This window comes from Rhopalosiphum padi, chromosome 4 (assembly GCF_020882245.1).
Source record: "Rhopalosiphum padi isolate XX-2018 chromosome 4, ASM2088224v1, whole genome shotgun sequence".
Taxonomy (NCBI): Eukaryota; Metazoa; Arthropoda; class Insecta; order Hemiptera; family Aphididae; genus Rhopalosiphum; species Rhopalosiphum padi.
In genome coordinates, this window is record NC_083600.1 from 4,584,385 (window position 1) to 4,589,968 (window position 5,584).

Here is a 5,584-nt window from a genome sequence, read left to right on the forward strand (position 1 = left end):
ATTCTTCTCCCGGCGGCTGTCGACTATCGTCGGGTTCTCAAAATACTCGCCGCCGCCGCGTAGGCGAATAGATATCTGCGACATAGACAAATAAACTAAGTTTGTAGCTGTTCAGTAACTGCTATAATTTGTAGGTCTATGATTTATGAACGTTTCCTTCATAGGTTCTTTCGATTTTTCCGCTATCGGTCATGGTGCTCCTCGTCCGTTAGAGGACAGCGTCGAGATGTTGGGTGACGGCGGAAATAAACCGCGGAAATCGGACATCCGTCGATGTTAATCAATTGGGAATTCACTGTGTGATAACTGATAACCATGTATTATGTAATGTGATATATGAACAGAAAAAAGTACTTTTGCAATGCATTCACAAAGGCCTGCATTTAGTGTAAGTGGAATTGAATTTTGAATTAAAAATTGAAGACGAAAGCACATTTGTGTAGACATAGCCCCTTAGTCAATTATCATAGGCGTGACTAGAACTCAAACGTCTCAAACATGCTGATATAATATAATGATAGACTGATATGAGTCTTTATATTACACCGTTTCTCAATTTGGTAGGTAAAAATTATTATCAATTATTATTATAGTTATTACATTAACCGTTATTAACAACAACTAGTAGGTACACCAATATGTTTGTATAATAAATTAGTATATCATACTTATTTAATAGCCAACATGAGATTAGTCTGGAACGACACATCTATAGTAGCCATTCAGTTATTTAGCAACTATACAACTAGGAAGATAAGTGTGACAAATGACTTAAACGTCTGAAACCATATGACTTAATTTTTATAAAATATTCAACATAATAATATATATTATTATTATATACTTTATATTATCGTCATTATCTCGAACATTAAATATTTGTATTAAACTTAAATAATATATTTATATAATATAATCTATACATATTCACATTATATAGGTACCTTACAATTGATAATAGAATATACTTATTTAGTACAAATTTCTTTGTGATATTTTGATAATTTTGATTTGCCCTTGTCTAGGTTTTTGGACCACGTATGGACGAAATGTACGATATACACATTAAATTTTTTGATAAAAACGACTATTGGAAATAAAAGCTCGTTTTAAAATTATAAAAATATATTATGTAAAATATACAATCCGATCGCACGGTGACATGCTAGTCGTGAGTCGTGACTACCTATTCATTCAATAGTAACTATTACACTTAGCAGTTAGCGCCGTTGGCGGTGTAATGAACCCGCGAGGAGATAACGATTTAACGACGGCGCGACAGACATCTTTCGTGCCTGTTATGGCTTTGTCCTTTTGCGACTTGCATATAGTTGCCTGTACTTATCTCGCGTGTCTTCGTGCTTTCTTTTTCTTCTCTCACAGTTCCAACGTCATTTATCGGTCACCTACCTAAATGGATTTGTTTTTTTTCTGAGTAATATTTTCTAATGGTTTTTATAATTAAAAAGCATCTCAACTTAACGATTAACTTTCAACTCATGTGATTAAATGATAAATAGTAATGAATAGTAAAGACAATGATGCTATTAATGTAATATCGAAATATTTTTTATGGCACAGTGCATTCATGGGATCAATGTAGTAAATTAACAATAATAGAAAAGCACGTTAAAAAAAATTGTATGTCTTCGAGTTCGTTAAAAATTACAAATTACAGTTTCGAAAAAAGTGACATTAATTGAAATTTTATCAAGTTCGTACAATTGTTTTTCTTCATATTGTTATTTTACCATTAATATTATTTTAATTTATTCTCCTGCAAGTTAATTATAACTTATAACCAATTTCCACTATATAGATATTATTATATTGTATTGAGGTAATAAACATACCACATTAAATGTCCAAATACATATTATCATTGATTATAGAATAATAATAATATATCAATATTCAATACTATAATCAATGGTATTATATCTATTGCCAGTGGCGTACGCAGGGGTGTGTCAGGGAGATATGAACCCCCCCCCCTTAAAAATAAATATCTGTTCAAATTATGAAACGATGTCTAAAAAAAAAAAGGTCAATTCGTGCATATAATTATGATTTATGACACCCCCTTAAAATAATTTTGCGTACGCCACTGTCTACTGCTCAGTGCTCATAACATACTATATCATGCTCCGGTCCTTTAACGTAATTATTTGCTACTACAATACTTACAATATATTTAATACATCATATATATATAATAATAGTAATATATGTGCGGTCATAATATGTATTTTGATAAAACTTTAAAAAATTGTTGAAAATTACAAACTGATAATAAAAGGTACAAAATTATTATTTAAAATACCTAATTCCTTGCATAAGTTTAAAATTTTAATAATATTCAAATTTTTAATTACTAAACTTCTATAAATATTAAATTGTAGGGACGTTTGACGTTTTATTCAATATTTCTATTATAAACTAGTCAGTATATTATAGTCACTAAATAACTAATAATTACATCAGTGCATAGGCGGAAGTCCGTTAAAATTTCAGAGGAAGAGAGATCAATATATAAGTCTATATAAATAAGCTTATAATATAAAATTATATTTTTGTCATGCACCTAATTTGCTAGTTGTTATGTTTTTGTGTTTTTAATATTATATTAATTTTACTTGGCAACCTAGCAGTTCGTAAAAATCAATACTTTTCAGTGTGAAATAAAAGTATTTTAGAATGTTTAGATTATCAGAGCAAATCCTTAAAAGTCGTATGACCCATACCTTTTTTGAAATTTCCCTGTGCTACTACACTTCACTTATCTAAGCTTTAAATATACATAAAACTTTGGTTATAAATCTGGTAAATGATGCAGAGCTATTCAAAATATACCTTAAGAAATACGTATCACTGGCCCTCCAAATTTTTTTTGGTAAATGTAAAGCACGTACCTAATTTTCAAAACATGCAAGCTTATAGTTAAGAAATATTTAGTATTGTAAACACAATTTGTTTTAAGAGTAATAATAATAATTTAAAATTTAAGATAAATGTTTTACTTTAAAATCACTTTCCCCTAAATCGAGATAAAAGTTTTGTAAAAAACTTATCGATGTTGGTAGAAGCGTTGAAAAATAACTCTTTTCCGTCAAACGAATAGTAAATGCTTTTTGTAAATTTCTGTCTAAATAACCATTAATATACATGGACTTATCGTTTTATGGATTAATTCCGTATTGTTCTATGAATAACGGCATGGTGAATCTAAATATCGATGAAAACGGTTAAATGGTTTCGTAGATTGCAACGTCATAAGGCGTACAAATCAGTATGAGTGGCTTGTGCTGGTAATCAATCTCTGCAGACTTGAGCAATGTGCAGAAAATGTGCTACACCGCACATATTGGCTGCAGAAACTGAAATAGCTAATCTTGAATTCCGCTCTTAACAGTCTTAACTCATAATAATATAATAAACTACTTCGTTAGTCGGTCTTGGAGGAATTATTGAGAATCGGAGGGCTCGACAAAGCGGACCTGCTGAGAAAACAATCAAAGTCCACAGTTTTTCTTTAAAGTCAATATCGCAACTACGTCGCATTTCGTGTCGTATCCATATTATAATTGATAATTGATTTCGGCTAACTCTGATTGAAGAGTTTCACTTTCCAATGGAAAATGTCGCCTTTACTGGGTTACCTAATTTTTTGTAAATAACGTAAGCCACGAAGGTTCTGTCACTAGACAGCTTCCCTTCTCATATTAATTATCATGTAAATTCATATATCATATATTATATCATTTATATCATATTTGCTTATTGTACACAAGCAATAGGTAGATGGTACATTTTTTATTTTTAATAAAATTAAAATTAAAATAACGTAAACCATATAACATAAGTATATGGATTGTCAAATATCGCTGTAGATTATCGTAATATTAATCGTATGTAATTTAATCTTATATAATAAGTCAAATATTTTTGTATTCCTGAACAAATAATAATATTACATATATATTATTTTACTGAAAATGGGGTGTATTTGATTATCTTCTCGGGGTGTAAACATCTCTAAAACCAGCTCTAACCGTACACAATAATTAAATCAATCAATCATCACCAATAATAATTTTAGTTTAATTATTAACCCAATCTGAGGTACTTTATATTTTAATAATGAATTACCTAGTTTTTACTACCTAGTAATTTCAAGAATGAAAAAAATTAACCCCTAACTTGTATTTCAACTCAAGTTATTATTATCATTTATCAGTTTATCACCATGGTTGAACTAAACGTTTAACTAAGATAGACATTTTTGAAATGTCAGAAATTTATATTTTAATTGTATTAGTTTTTATATAATAATAACTTAACTTTAACTAATTAAAAAAAAAAGACCAATTTGTCCATCTTTGATATTATATTATCTATAAACTTTGGATCTATAACAATTGAAATAGACAAACCATCATATGTATATTATTCTATTTCTATAAATCCACGAAATATTCTATTTTTGGTGTCTGTCATACCCAAATAATAAGATTGTTATCTACTTGTCTTTAAGTTGAAGTAGATCATAACATTCATAACAAATAGCAATCAAATAATAACTTCTGACTTGCTATATTACGCTAAATATATTATTTATTCACTCTATTATTAGGTACATGTTTTTCTACTTTATGCTTATAAAATTATAACTTATCAAGTATTGAGTTTGTACTTTGTACTCTTACTTTTTCTGTATTTCGGTAATTGAATCCTGATCCATTGAAAACCAAAAACATCAGTTTTCTTTTAAAAAAAAATATGTTAAATAGTATAATAATAGTATATTTATGTATATAATATAGATAATAGATATAATTTGGTACTTAATAAAAATAAGATAAACAATAAAAACTAAATGAAAAACAATTTTACAGTATAATTTTACTTACATAATCGAGGCACCCACTAAAATATAAACAACCACTATACAATGTAATATAAGCTTTGTATTATATAGATGTATAGGAACTGGAAAACATTGAAACTATCGATTGATGGTCAGTGGAGCCAACTTTTTTCAGTAAAAATATATTAAAATGAAATAGTTCCATATCAACATATAACTACTTAATAATTTATTAATTATTAGTTTTAATAAAAATGTTAAGCATAGGGAAATAATATTATAGACAAAAATTGAATAACTAATATTTACTTACTTAAGTACAGTCGAACTTGGTTAGACTCACGAATAAATTAGATAAAACCTATTTATGTAAAATTGTTATTATAATTTTCAAATAATTTTAGAATAAAATCACCTATTAAAAAAATTACAGAGAATAATATTTTTGAAAGTTTGACTTATCTATTTAATTATTAGTTGACTTAATATTCAACTTAAAGACTAAAAAAAATTGTAAATTTAAATGTATATTAAATGGTTTTGACTGTTTTGTGAAAATATTTAGATACATCGTTATGTCATACCTTCACTAAGATTTTAGCGATCCATTATGTTTCAACAAGACGTGTTTATAGGACATTAAAACTATATTACTCATCTATTCAACCTAGCACACCTGATTAAATTATACCGTGTTTCTCACACATGGTATTTCCA

At 27.9% G+C, this 5,584-nt stretch overlaps 1 long non-coding RNA gene across 1 annotated transcript; it reads right to left on the bottom strand.

The window, feature by feature from the left end:
- Nucleotides 1–951: 951 nt before the first annotated feature.
- Nucleotides 952–4,985, bottom strand: LOC132928245 (uncharacterized). The gene is made up of 3 exons (XR_009662008.1): nucleotides 4,911–4,985; nucleotides 4,707–4,764; nucleotides 952–1,410 (listed from the first exon to the last, which is right to left on the bottom strand). It is a non-coding gene; the product is annotated as an uncharacterized LOC132928245 (long non-coding RNA).
- Between the last annotated feature and the right edge of the window lie 599 nt (nucleotides 4,986–5,584).